The sequence below is a fragment of the Elaeis guineensis genome, chromosome 7 (assembly GCF_000442705.2).
Source record: "Elaeis guineensis isolate ETL-2024a chromosome 7, EG11, whole genome shotgun sequence".
NCBI classification, from domain to species: Eukaryota; Viridiplantae; Streptophyta; class Magnoliopsida; order Arecales; family Arecaceae; genus Elaeis; species Elaeis guineensis.
This window is the reverse complement of record NC_025999.2, coordinates 95,987,452-96,003,427: the sequence shown is the minus strand read 5'-3', so window position 1 is coordinate 96,003,427 and position 15,976 is coordinate 95,987,452.

The following is a 15,976-nucleotide window of genomic DNA, read 5'->3' as shown; positions in this document are numbered from 1 at the left end:
CGCCAGGAGCTTATACCTGGGACAGCCCCACTGGCTTACAGGTGGATCAGCCGGTCAGGAGCTCATGCCTGGGACAGCCCGCCAGGAGCTTATGCCTGGGACAGCCTCTCACGGACTTTGGTACGTGGGACAGCCGGCCAGGAGCTCATCCTGGGACAGTCTTGAAAGACTTTTTAAATGGATTCGATCCGGATGATGACTGAGGTATAGACTTGGATAGTCCAGACCAGAAGGAAACTGTAAAAAATCATGTGATTGTGAAAGAAGAAATGAAAGATAAGACATGAAATAATTGTTGAACAAAAGTGTTTTACCTGTTAACATATGATGATGCATCTATTTTGACAAGACAGAAAATTTATGAATGTTTGCATTATTCTGGACATTGAACATGAGATTTTATATTTTATTGTTTATCCTTATTTTCAGACTATATTACTATATCAGTGTGATATGGGAATTCTTACTGGGCTGTAAAGCTCACACCCCTTCATCTTTCTTTTTCTTCTCAGAGTTACAGGATGACTTAGATTGGCTATGGCTTGGATTTACGGGTGAGCAGAAGGATAAATAGAGTGTCATAGTATCTGATCAGAGAATTGAAGGAATGTTAATTGTTATTATGCAAGTTTTATGAATTACTGTTGAAATTAAATATTATGGTTGATAAGATTGTAATGATTTAATTTGGCCTTGCATATTCTTTAGGACTTGCTCTAAGGAGTGTGCGGCCATCACGTATCTGACCCGGGTGTTGGGTTCGGGGCGTGACAGAATGGTATCAGAGCATAGGTTAGGATCATTAGGGATTATGATATAAGTGATTGGAATATGACAGAATAATATCAAAGCTTAGGTTTAAAATTCCTAAGATTATGAAGTGATATTAAAACTTTATGTAAAGATCAGTAGGATGTGACGGAGTGGCATTTGAGCTTAGAGCTTAGGTTACGTTTATTCGGAGACAATGATACAAGTGATTAGGATATGACAGAACAGTACTAGAACCCAAGTTTAAGGTCACTAGGGATTGTCATATAAATGATATCAAAACTTTGGGGTTATAATCACTAGAGTATGATTGATAATATCAGAGTTTAAGATTTGGATCATTAAAGGTATGATAGAATGATATTAGAGTTTAGGTTATGATCACTAGAAAATATGATTTAAGTGGTATTTGAGTTTAAGGTTATAATTATTCAAAATTATAATTCTAGTGATATTTAAACTTAGGTTATGATCATAAGGAACATGATAGACATAAAACAAACGATCCGGTAATTAGATTTTGAATCAATAGATATTAAGATAAAATTTATGCATAAGTGGCATATGATATCTATAATAGAATTGACGAGTTATATCTTGGATTTCAATTAGTAGGGTGGCCTGAATATAAGAAGAGTTGACCATGGAAGGAAGTGGGAGGTATTGATATGTTATGTTGAGTATACTCGATGATTTTGGAATGTTAAACTTATATGATTGAAGATCATGATACTTTTTCTAATTTCGATGATAATTATCTGATGCATTATGAATTTTAGATTTATCAAAAGAAAGCTAATTAGGGTATGGTTTAAGAAGAAATTTCATCATATGAGAGAGAAATATTTTTGAACACTGAACCTATAAGAGGTCATATATGAAACCCAATCTTAGATGAAAAAAAAAAAAAAAAATATATATATATATATATATATACTTAAATTTTATTATGAGAATATGAGATACACATCTTGATGAAATTTTTGATTACTCAAAATATCATATTCTGAATATGATTCTTTGATCTTTCAAGTTGCATTGAATTTCAAGTCAATAGTTTATTTTTTTAAGTGGATCAAAAGTCTTTTGATATTGTTGTTAAATTAAAGAAGAAAATTTATTTTGTCAGAGTATGATATACAGGTTATGATGAAATCTTTAATAATTCATATTATTATCTTTGGATTAGATTTTTTTTTTGTGACTGTTGAAGATGATGAAGTGTATTAATTATTCAAGTCAAAGTTTGAATTTTTAAATTGATCTAAGACATCTTATTAGTGTTAAAGTTTGAATGACTTATACAAGGGACAAGATTTGTATAGATTTATTGATTAATATTAAGAGTTATGATGAAGAGAATTCTATAAGAAATAATCAAGTTGATTCTACTTAAGGATGTTGGCTTGAGTCCTTCTAGTTTGTCAAGTTAGAAGTAATTCTTTTAAAAAGAAAGATTGATTTAGAAATTATCTAGATGATTGTAAGGTAAATCTAAGGTTAACTCCAATCGATTCTAGACATGTCGGATTCTTGAAAGAGTGATGAAACTTATACAATAATTTCAAATATAGGAAGTAGATCAAGATTTAATTTTTATATGCTATACCCAAAGGTAGTAAAGATGAAGAAACTTAAAATTTTGCCCTAAGTTTTATCTAAAATTTGAAGGTTAGATCTATTCTGGATTGATCTAACATATAAGGATATTTTTATCTTTGATATAATTATATAATTTGATAAACCAAGATCAGAGTGCGCAGCAAAAGCATGGTGGGTTAAATTGATTAGAAATATTAATTCTTTGATTCTGAAGATATTATGGAATACATTAGTTGTTAATAAAGAATAATTTTAATCTGATCATAGTCGGATAATTTTTGTTAGTAGGTTGTTTCATTGTAGATAATGCCAAAAAATTTTAGATATCTCAAGTTTATTAACAGCTTGATAGTTCTGATATTAGTTCAAACTTAGAATGTCCTGACATAGATCTCATATTTTTTTTTAAAAATCTAATATTGTTACTCGAACTGATATAGAAGATTGAGATTTTTCTTAAGATGAGAGTCTATATATAAAATTTATTGGAAAATCAAGTGAAGAAGAAATCGATGATGGTAAAGAGTGCTCGATGTTTGATCTTTATTTATCAGGGGTAGTATGAGATAATTATGAATTTCGAGTGAAATGTAATAGACAAATAACGGTGGTATATTAATACAAGTTTAAAATGTTACAGTTCTTCAAAAGTTGAGAAATCAATAAGAAGGGATGAGTTTGAAATTTTAAATAATTTTGTTATAACAAGATCATGAGAAATAAATAATATATATGATATTATCGTAAGCTTGAGAATGACATGAAGAATGTATACTTTGAAATAGATATCTCAAACGACATAATCTAATTTCGAGGACAAAATTTTTTAAGGGGGGGAGATTGTACCAACCCGTTTACTTGGGCCTGTAGCCCAGATGGCCCAACAACACAAAAAAAAAAAAAAAACAGAACAGAGAAGGAGGAAGACTCCTAGCCGGAGTCTTCTTCCTTCACGATTTCTGGCAAAATCGGACTCAAAGAGTCCGGCTAGGGTAGGAAACCTCCACTATAAGATCTTCCAACCTTCCTTTAGGAATTTACAACAAAAATTTCGAAGTAAATCAAGGGATTTGAGGGATTTTTCTCAGAGATTTCCGTGGTGGTTGATCGGAAGAAAAGAGGTCGTCGGAGCTGTTTTGGCCGCCGGAACAAGGTATTTCCTCTTCTCCTTGTTATTCTCCGGTCACCGGTGTTTTTGGAAGCCGGCGAGGTGCCGGTTCGGGCTTCCGGTTCGGGCTCAAACAGGGATACCCTGTTTTTATGATTTTCTTCCTTCTCTGCCGCCGGCAACAAGGAGGGTGACCCTGCCGCCGGCCAGCTTGCATGCTCGGCCGTCGTTGCCGGATCTCCGGCCAAGTCATCGGAGCCCGAGCCACCCTCTTTTTCCTCCCCTGTTTTGGCCCAACGGAACCCGTGGGAAGAAAAGAAGAAAGGAAGAAGAAGAAGAAAGAAAAAGAAAAGAAAAAGGAAAAAGAAAAAAAAAAAGAGAAAGAGAAAAATAAAAATAAAATAAAATAAAATAAAATAAAAAAGAAGAAGAAGGAGAGAATTTTTCTCTCTCTCCTTTCTCTCTTCTTTCTCTCTCTTTTCTCTCTCCTCTCTCTACCTTCTCTCTCCAATTTCTCTCTCTAGATTCTCTCTCTATTTTCTCTCTCTAGATCTTTCTCTCTTTTTGTGGATTTTATCTCTCTAGAATCTTTCTACTCTCTCTTTGATTGCATCACAGACCCTAGGATATATTTGAATTAAAAATATGATGAATTGAGATTGCTCTGAAATTCGTGCAGTAGGTCTGATCCCAATCCAATCCTATTTGAAATTTGTAACACTTGATTCATATTGAGTCACCCTGATAGGACCTCTGATGATCTCGATCATGAGTGCCTCATCGGAAGGATACGAAAGTTTCTCTCTCCACTTTCTCTCTCTACTTTCTCTCTCTAGAATTTTCTCTCTCTTCATGGATTTTTTTCTCTCTAGAAGTCTTATGGATCAGTGGAAGATCCAGATACATAGACAAGTCCTAATTTTGGTTAATCCTAAGAGAGGTCCTCGATCTGTGTATTAGGATCAATTATCGATAATTTTCTCCATATATGTGATTTTTATATTGATCAGGGTTATGAAGAGATGATTGTCTGCAAATGATATCGAGTGGAATATTTTTTTAAAAAAATTCATAAATCAAAGAAGAACATTGATTTCTGTGCTTGGATCAGTCACCGATAAAGGTAAGAATCTCTGTACATGATCACTATTATATATATGCTATTTTACTGTTGGTCTTGCATCGTTGGTTTTGCATCGTCGGATTTGAGATCGATGAATTTATTATACCTGAGATACTGTTATTTGATTTTGAGCATGAGTATGTATGTCAATATATATATGTATCAGAGATTGATGACATGATTATATGGATATGATATATCTGAATTGATCATAATGCAAGTCAGAATTGATTTGATGAAATCAACACATAATGATTTAATGAAAAGAAAGAGATATATGGTATGGACTAGTCTTGTCATGTGGAACAGCCCGCCAGGAGCTTATGCCTGGGACAGCCCCTACGGCTTACAGGTGGATCAGCCGGCCAGGAGCTTATGCCTGGGACAGCCCGCCAGGAGCTTATGCCTGGGACAGCCCCCACTGGCTTACAGGTGGATCAGCCGGCCAGGAGCTCATGCCTGGGACAGCCCGCCAGGAGCTTATGCCTGGGACAGCCTCTCACGGGCTTTGGTACGTGGGACAGCCGGCCAGGAGCTCATCCTGGGACAGTCTTGAAAGACTTTTTAAATGGATTCGATCCGGATGATGACTGAGGTATAGACTTGGATAGTCCAGAGTCAGAAGGAAACTGTAAAAAATCATGTGATTGTGAAAGAAAAAATGAAAGATAAGACATGAAATAATTGTTGAACAAAAGTGTTTTACCTGTTAACATATGATGATGCATCTATTTTGACAAGACAGAAAATTTATGAATGTTTGCATTATTCTGGACATTGAACATGAGATTTTATATTTTATTGCTTATCCTTATTTTCAGACTATATTACTATATCAGTGTGATATGGGAATTCTTACTGGGCTGTAAAGCTCACACCCCTTCATCTTTCTTTTTCTTCTCAGAGTTACAGGATGACTTAGATTGGCTATGGCTTGGATTTACGGGTGAGCAGAAGGATAAATAGAGTGTCATAGTATCTGATCAGAGAATTGAAAGAATGTTAATTGTTATTATGCAAGTTTTATGAATTACTGTTGAAATTAAATATTATGGTTGATAAGATTGTAATGATTTAATTTGGCCTTGCATATTCTTTAGGACTTGCTCTAAGGAGTGTGCGGCCATCACGTATCCGACCCGGATGTTGGGTTCGGGGCGTGACAAGATATGCATTGTAGAGATACTAAAATGTGATTTCTATCACTAGAGATGCTAATGTAACCCATGATTCCTATGCAATAGGTGTAACTCATAATTCCTTGCAGGCACGGCGTGTACCTTGTTTTGTCCTAATTTACAATATCATGTGTCATAGCTAGTATCCATATGCATCGAATATGTGCACTCTTTTTGTTAAATTTTTTTTACTGTATATTTCTACGGGACTGAAAATCTGAAGTAAAACGATTCGAATTGAGTGAGGTTGGATTAGAATGATCATTGAGATTTAACGAAAATTTCTCCAATTTACAAAATCAGTCAAGAAATTAGATGAAGATCCTTCGGTTTTTGACCTTTCAATGCTTAAATCAGTTCGAGACTTAAGAACAGGAGTGAAAAAGAGTGAAAGAGAAAGAGAGATTGAATGAAATTGGAGGAGAACTGGATCGAACCAAGAGTCTGACCTAATTTTGTACTGATGGAGTTTCTTCTAGTTTCAAAAAGCAAAACTTACCGATGGAGAATCCCTGACCCTCTATTTATAGAGGGATTGAGGAAGTCATTTCAGAGTTTGTTTGATTGTTAGAAGAGTCTGTTAAGTGGTTAGAGAGCCACCTGTAAGTGAACTGACGTACAGTCGTGCATATGAGCTGGATATTAGATCGTGACCAGCTATGGCTTGGTTGAGGAAACCACCATGGGCATTCGTAGAACGATTAAATCCATCTTTATAATAGTTCATTTCAGTAGATGACTGGAGTGAAATAGAGATATCATAACATCCATTTCGGATAAGGAGGCATCGAGATTCAGATCAGTAAATATCCGACCTGAATATTTCTTTGTTAGCCGAGACATCATCTGGACAGAACATAAGGGTATCCTTTATTCAGCTCGATAAAATATTGAGCTGAATCTGCTAATCGATAAATTGGTCTGCTGGGATCTGACGCTTTCAGATTGACATCTTTTTGATATCGTATGATGATGCCATGTATCTTAAGGCTGGTTTAATACACCAACACTTTGCCTCCACTTCCTATATTCGAGGTGATGATTCTCTAATCGGACTAAGAAGTAAAAGTATCTCATAAGGTTGAATTTTCACCAATTTGAGAGGTGTTTGTCATAGAGATCAGATTTTATTGGTCAAGATATCTTATTTTTCAATTAGAATTTTTGTTCTGATTTTTTACCGACCAGGAGATCTTATCTCCGCATTCGAATTTTCGATCCAGTTTTAACCAATCAAAAGAACTTATCTCCATACTTACTTTTTGGCTTCATCATTCATCGATCAGAAGATCTTATCTCTGCACTTGAATTTTCAATCCAATTTTCACCGATCAGAAGATTTTATCTCCACACTTGCTTTTTAGCTCAGTTTTCATCAATCAGAAGATCTTATCTCCGCACTTGAATTTTCGATCCAATTTTTACTGATCGGAGAACTTAACTCCATACTTATTTTTTGGCTCAATTGTTATCGATCAGGAGATCTTATCTCCGCATTTGACTTTTGTCTCAATTTTTCACCGATCAGAAAATCTTATCTCACCTAAATTTTTGATTCAATTTTAACCGATCAGAAAATCTTATCTTTACACTTATTTTTAGGCTCGATCTTTTACCGACCAGTAGATCTTATCTCTGTGTTTGAATTTTCGATTCATTTTTCACCGATCAGGAGATCTTATCTTCACACTTGCTTTTTGGCTCGATCTTTCACCGATTAAGAGATCTCATCTTCGTGTTTGAATTTTTGATTTAATTTTTATCGATCAGAAGATCTTATCTTCATACTTACTTTTTAGCTCGATCATTCACCGATCAGGAGATCTTATCTCCGTACTTGAATTTTCGATTCAATTTTTATCGATCAGAAGATCTTATCTCCACACTTATTTTTTAGCTCGATCATTCACCGATCAGAAGATTTTATTTTTGTACTTGAATTTTTGATTTAATTTTTATCGATCAGGAGATCTTATCTTCACACTTGAATTTTGGCTCAGTTGTTCACCAACCAGGAGATCTTTCTCCATGTTTTATCTCAAAACTTCTCGAACTGGTATTACCGCCATCTAAAATAAATGCGCCGCACCTTGAGGGCATAAAAATTAATTACTTGATTGAAAATGAAGAGACTTGATTTTTTAGGAAATGATCCACCATATTATCTACCATCCTTGCTTGGACGGACAGTTTGAAAATATCAAATAAAGAGTGCGCCATCTGTCAACGTCTGATTGGCTTATCAGCTTGGGCACGGATTGGTCTGTCATGGCTAAATTTGGAGGGAGATGTGCCTAACTGCCATCTGACCAAACATCAGATTAACGCCAGGTGTTACAAATCGGCAAAAAGATCAGTTAATCTAGACCATCAGTTCATCTATAAAAGACTTTTGCCCCTCGATTACTGTTGATTTCTGTTGTTACCGTATGAAGGTGCTATCAAATTATTTTTTGAAGCTTCTTTGCATTGAACGGCCATCGAAGATAGTGAGCAACTTCATCGAAATTGGAGGAAAGGAGTTCATTCTTCATCTCTTGAGAGGATTTTATTTGTCTCTCTTAGATATCGATCCTTTCTCATTAGTCATCTTTCAACCGTAGGATAGCCTTTCTTTCTTCTTCAATTTTCGTAATTTGTCCCCCATATTTTCTCTAGAAAAACATGTCCAAGAGGGGTAGAAAGGGATAAGAGACTATAGGCAACTTACCAATTAGATCGACCTAGACTTTATTGGTTATTGAGGTAGGAAATCCACCCCGAGATGGCTCTGAAACCAGTTCCATAGGTAAGGAAAGTTTGGATCATAGTGTAGAATCTCCTATACATGATCTTATGGACTACCTCGATCCAGAAATAGAGGGATCTATTTTGATTAAAGAGAATCTCATAACCTTTAGAAAAAAATATGATATACCCGACGAGTATGAAATGATAGTGCCGGGGCCGGAAAGTCGGGTATCTGAACCTCTCGAGGGCTATATAGTTTTCTATGATGAGTCTCTTCGATCAAGCCTGAACCTCTCGAGGGTTGTATAGCTTTCTACGATGAGTCTCTTCGATCCAGCCTGCGGTTTCTACTGTATCATTTTTCAGCAATGTCTTTGATTTTTATAGGGTCCACCTCACTCAGATAACTCCGAACGCAATTAGGATGATTATAGTATTCATAATCATATGCAATTTTCTCACATAGATCTTAGAATCTTCATATTTAGGTCTTTGATCCTTTTGAAAAGACATCCGAGTGAGAAAAATTGGTGGTACCTTTCATCTCGAAAAAATTATAAATTTGGATTTGATCTTCTCTCTTCAATTCATGGCTGGAAAGGTCATTTTTTCTTTATTCGGACTCCTATTCCATAGAATTTTAGGATTTCTTGAGAACGTCCGAACACCAAACATAATGCCAATGATGAAATTCTCTCCAGGGATGAGGTTGCTCATTCAACCTTGATTACTACCAAAATACCCAAGTTATCTTCTCTGATAAATGATTAAGTATTGTATGATGTCGATATCAGTCTATACTCTTCTTGGGATAAGATCGAAGTATTTTACTCTTCAACTTTATTCTTTCTTTTCCACCTTCATTATTTTAAAATACATGTCTAATGCAGAAACGAGGTTCAATCTGATGAGGGTGGAGGATAGAAAGAGGAAGGATCAATCAAAGCCATCTGCTATTGTTTCTGCACTAAAGAGAGTCAAACGTGTAGAACCTCCTCCTGCCCAGGCGGTGTCTCGATCTTCTTCAGCAATCCCTTCTCTGACTAACTCAGGGACAAACGAAGCCTCCCGAGGATCACAAAATTCTCTCCGGGCCTTATCATTGGAACCCCCACCTCACCAACCCACTTTGGAGTGGATCAAAAATAACACTGCCTGACCTGCATCGCCTTCCAAAGAGACTAGATGCCAGCTGACCACAACCTCCGCGGCCCTGTCGAGCTCGATCGAGGGGGATGCCGTGACAAGGATGTCACCTTTGGAGCAGCCTCGATTAGGTCGAGATCTTCTCGAATCAGCAATGTCGATCATCGATCTAGAGGTGCATTGGAAGAATAAATCAGAGGAGATTGCCAACCATGGATTCGAACAGCTCGTGCATGTGAGTTATCTTTTCTTTTTTTTTTTACTTCGATGAATGACTGATATGAATCTTTGTCCTGTAGGTCACCATCGACTTCAAGGTTATGTATGAAAACATGGCCGACCTGTTGAAGAATAAAGAGACCATGGATGCCAATCTAATCATTCCCTAGGAGGGGAAGAAAAAGAAGTCCTAACTTGCTGCGGGACTCAAACATCAACTTGAAGAGAAGCTGAAGGTACTAAAGGAGAAAAATCAAAACCTATTGGATCTTCAGCAAAAAGTCAATGAATAAGAGAAAAAAAATTTTGATCTGCACACTATCATCGAGAAAAATAAAAAATTAGAGTCGAGGCTTAGAGAGGCAGAAAAGGCCAATAAGGCTCATGAGAAGGCCATCGAGGCCTTAAAGAGACAAGTTAAGAAGAAGCAGGACAGGACGACCAAGGTGGTGGAATCATAAAAGGCCTTCGAGGAGTTTGAGGATGAAATATCTGAGAGCTCCAAGGGTGCATATGATTACACCTTCAGTCAGCATCACAACTTAATCAAAAAATTATATTTTGAAATAGATATCTCCAACGTCACTCTAAAGGTGGCCGTCGAGATGGGCGTAAAGAGAGATCTTGAGACATCCTCTGAAGCAATAGAGGAGCCAGAGAAGGAATCTAATCGATCTTCTACAGAGGTGAACACAATTGAAGCCATCGCCGCAGAGCCTATATCTGTGCTGCCTCCAGTAGAGCCTGAAGTCTTCGAGGCCGGCAAGAAATCAGAGTCCACCCCAGCCACAAAGCCTACTACCACTGATACTACCGAGAATCTAGAGCAGATCAAAAAAGAACCAATCAAAGAGAACTTCAATGCACCAGTAATCATCTGATAGAAATTTTCCTTTCTTCTTGGGATCTATCGACCTGATACAGGTCTTCTTCATTTTTTTCTTTTATTTTCCTTTTTTGGAACATGTAAACTCGATATGAGTTTTCGCTTTGGTACTTTCTTTTCATATCAATACAAAAAATATTTTTTCAGATGTCATGACTTAATTCATGTGTTCTAATAAATTTTATTGCTTGTCAGGATAAAATAACAACATATATCTTTCTAATTCCACAGAACCAAAAATTGGTAATTTTGAATTCACCCATCATCAATTAATTAAAAATTAAGATTCAGACGTATCTTTATTTGTATGATCTTGAAAGGATCAAGTTTGAGATTCGATTTAAAAATTGATATTTTCAAAAGAACCCAAAGACAATCTCACTCTAGAGATCAATACAGCATCACATCGGTTCGAAACTTATGTAAGATCTTTTCGATCTCATACTTGGCATAAGACTCATTGGTTGATGGAGGATTAAGCCCTTCGAGGCTTTTTTAGATGAAAATTCGGATTGATATTCATACCCTTCGGGGCTTTATCGGATCAAAGTCTAGATTAATATGTATTCCCTTCGAAACTTTATCGGATTGAAATCTGAATTAATATGTATGCCCTTCGGACTTTATCGGATTGAAATTTGGATTAGTATTCATACCCTTCGGAGCTTTGTCAGATTGAAATCTGGATTAATATTCATGCCCTTCGCGGTTTTATCAGATTGAAATTCAGATTAATATGTGTACTCTTCGGAACTTTATCGGACAAGAATCTAGATTAATATGTATGCCCTTCGGAGCTTTACCAGACTAGAATCTGGATTAATATGTATGCTCTTTGGAGCTTTATCGGACTGAAATCTAGATTAACATGTATGTCCTTTGAAAATTTATCGGATAGAAATTCGGATTAATATTCATGCCCTTCGAGACTTTACCGGACTGAAATTTGGATTAATATATATGTCCTTTGGGCCTTTATCGAACTGGAATCCAGATTAATATCATACCCTTCGAAGCTCTATCGAATTGGAATCCAGATTAATATGTATGCCCTTCGAGCTTTATTGGATTAAAATTCGAATTAATATATATGCCCTTCAGAGCTTTACCAGACTAAAATACGAATATCGATAAATAGAAAAATATGACATATAAGAAAAGGCTTGTTAGAGCATTTTCATTGATAATATTTTTTGAGATTTTTAGAATTTCAAATGTGGGGAATAACAGATCCATCTAAATTCTCAATTCTATAAGCTCCTGGGCAAACTACATTAGTGATCCAATAAGATCTTTCCCAATTGGGTGCTAGTTTATCTTGTTCAGTAGGCTTTGAAACTTCAGCTCATCTCAGCATGAGATCATCCTTCTAAAATGACTTCGATTTTACACGGATATTGTAATACTTAGCAATTCTCTACTTATAGGTCGCCATTCTGATATGGACTTATTCTCTCACTTCATCAAGAAGATCCAAGTCGGCCCTCAATAGGTCAGAATTGGTTATCTCAAAAAAATTTCTGACTCTATCAGATAATAGGCCAATCTCAACTGGAATCACCACTCCAGTCTCATAGGTGAACCTGAAAGGAGTCTCTCCTATCGAAATCTGATACGTGGTTCGATATACCCACAGTACACTCTGCAGCTGTTCAGCCCATATCCCTTTTGCATCAGTGAGCCTTGCTTTCAAATCTTGAAGGATAGTTTTATTGGTTACTTCAGCCTCACCATTTGACTGTGGATGTCCAATGGAAGTGAATCGATGATCAAGATGAAACTTGAAGTAGAATTCATTGAATTTAGAGTTGTCAAACTGCCGACCATTATTAGCGATGATGATCCGAGATAAACCAAATCGGCATATTATAGATTTTCAGATAAAATCTTGCATCTTTTTCTCTGTGATTTAGGCTAAAAATTTTATATCTATCTATTTTATGAAATAATCAATGGTTGCCATCAGAAATTTTCTTTGGTCTGTTGCTATCGGGAAAGGCCATAGTATATCCATCCCCCAAATTATAAAGGGTCAAGGAGCAGTAATAGAAATAAGCTCAGCAGCTTATTGATGTTGGATATTAGCGTACCTCTGACATTGATCGCACTTGTTGATAAGATCATCTATATCTTTTTGAATAGTTAGCTAGTAGTAACCTTGTCGGATTACTTTATAAGTGACCTGTCTTCCAGATGATTTTCACATATCCCATTATGTACTTCTCAAAGTACGTAGTCAGCTTCATATGGCATCAAGCATCGAAGTAGAAAAAGAGAATATGACTTTTTATACAAATGGCCTTCTTGAAGAACATACCATGGAGCTTGTCTTTTAAGACTTCTGATCTTAGCGGGATTATTGAGCAGAACTCCTTTAGATATGTAATCTATGAGGGAATCAATCCAACTCGGCTCATGATCGATATGAAATACAGAGAGCACCTCAGTACTAGGTCTGTCCAACTATTCAATCTGTACTTTCTAATTCAGTTCGAAAAAATCTGAAGTGGTGAGGTGTGATAGAGCTTTTTGATACCTCTTCAAAATTTGACCTAGAAATTTTTTGATCTAGAAATGTAAAGCACTTCAAACTCTTCAAAATTTTTGGATAGCTTTTTGATATTCTATAAGGAACAGACCATCGTGGAATCCTTAGCTTTAAATTGACCTCAGACTTAGTCGACGATAAATTGTGAATATGTAAAACTATTTAATTTTCTAACTCCAAGCTCTTTTGCTATTATGAGACCTACCATTAGGGCTTCATATTCAACGTCATTATTGGAAGTGTTAAAATTGAACCTCAGGATCTGCTCAATTACGAATCCTTCAGAACTAGCCAAAATCAAATCAGCACCACTTATTTGAGAATTTGAGACTCCATCCACATACAGAATTCAAAATGAATCATCATTTTTAGGACTTATTGGGATTGACCCATCATCTGGGATAGTGCATTTTACAACAAAATCAGCTAGTATCTGACCTTTAACTGCAGTTCGAGGTCGGCAATGGATATCAAATTTACCAAGTTCAATAGTCCATTTGATGATCCAACCTGAAGTATCAACTCTTTGTAATATCAATCTAAGCTGCTGGTCTATCAATATTGCAATAGTATGAACTTGAAAATAAGGCCTCAGTCTCTGGACTGTCATGATCAAAGCATATATCATCTTTTTGGTCTTGTTATATCAGATCTCTGCATCTCGCAGTAGTTTGCTAGTATAGTAGATAGGTCTTTGAATGTCCATTTCTTTCCGGATAAGAATCGAACTGACTGCATAAGGAGAAACAAAAATACATATGTATAGCTCTTCACCTTCAACTGGCTTAGAAAGAAGAAGCGAAGAGTTAAGATACTTCTTAAGATCCTCAAAAACAGTCTGATATTTTTTTATCCAACTAAAATTTTTGATATTTCTTAATATTTAAAAGAATGGAAGGCATCTTTCAGCTGACCTAGAAACAAATCAACTAAGAGCTGCCACTCATCTGCTGGATGTTTTTGATAGAGGCCGTATATTTTATTTCCAATAATGCTTTAATCTTTTCAGGATTAGCTTTTATTTCTTTTTGATTAATTAGAAGGCCAAGGAACTTACATGAGCCAACTCCGAAGGTATATTTGTTAGGATTGAGCTTCATCTAGTGCCTTCTAAGTTCTCCAAATACCTCTTTCAGATCAGTAATATGCCGATCTTCTTTGGTACTTTTTACTATCATGTCGTCAATATAGACCTCTATATTCTGACCAATTTGTTACTTGAAAATTTTGTTGATGGGGCGTTGAAATATATCACCTATATTTTTAAGACCAAAAGGTATCATTTTGTAACGATACAAACCTCTCCCTGATAAAGGTAGTATTTTCTTCATCTTCTGGAGTCATTTAGATCTGATTATAGCCTGAAAAAATATCTATAAAGCTGAGGAGCTTGTGATCGAAGGTAGCATCTATAAGCTGATCAATTCTCGATATAGAAAACTATCCTTCGAGCAAGCTTTATTGAGATCTTTATAGTCGATGCATATCCTCCATTTGCTATTGGCCTTCTTGACCATAACAATATTGGCTATCTATTTTGGGTAATGAGCCTCTCTGATGAATCATACTTTTAGAAGCTTATCAACTTCATCATCGATGGCTTTTTATCTTTTCAAGATGAAACTTCTTTTCTTCTGTGGAACCAACTTGAAATTTGGATCCAAATTTGGATCCACATTTAGTTTATGAATAATCACATCGGCAGGGATGCTAGGCATATCAGAGGTCGATCAAGCAAAGATGTCAGTATTTGCTTATAGAAACTTGAGGATATTGAGACCAGATCGATCGAGGATAGCATTATATTAAGCAGATGGGACTCTGACTATCAGAAAAATGAACTACATCATTGACTGTCTTGGTTTTTGTCCTGCTGTAACTGATAGAATAATTTTTTTTCCAACTGCCATCAGATTTTTTGAGAACCCGACTGGGGGAGTACTGATTCACCTGAGTTGTCCGATCAAGTTCATTTTTGAAAAACTAAAGTAGAATAATACATCAGCAGAGCTTCTATTATCAACAAGAACTCTTTTTACATCATACTTTGCTATCATCATAAAAATGATAATAACATCATTATGAGGGATTTGGATCTCCTTTACATCATTTTCAGAAAAAAAAAATAATATCTTCAGTTTTCTACCTCTTGGGGGACAGGTCATTAGTGCCAGATAGGATGTCAGATATCATATTGATAACACCAGTTGTTGGTCAGTTGTGGTCATCAGAAGTTTCTTCTACTGGAGGTCTATATTTCCTGATTTTGGTTGGTCTGACATATTTGCTGAGGTAACTCTGATATACCAAGGTTTCTATACTTTCATTTATCTCTCTTCTCTGGATGGACTTTCAAAAGATCATGTCTTCAGAGACATATCTCTCTTTCAATTTTCATCAGAATCTGAGCTTGGAGAGCGATCAGAGGAGCATAAGAATTAAAGTACCGAGGTGGACTCCTTGACCTCAGATTTTTTTGCGGTCGATTTGAATTTTCAGTCTGCTTCATCTCATCATTCTTCCTCGATCATTTTTTCTCATTTTTAGCCTTCCTTGCCTACCTTAAAATAGCCTCCTTCTCGATATGGGCGTACTTATGCATCTGATCAAGCATCTCGTCGTAGGTATTTGGAAAGTTCTTATTCAGAAAAAAAATCAGATGGTT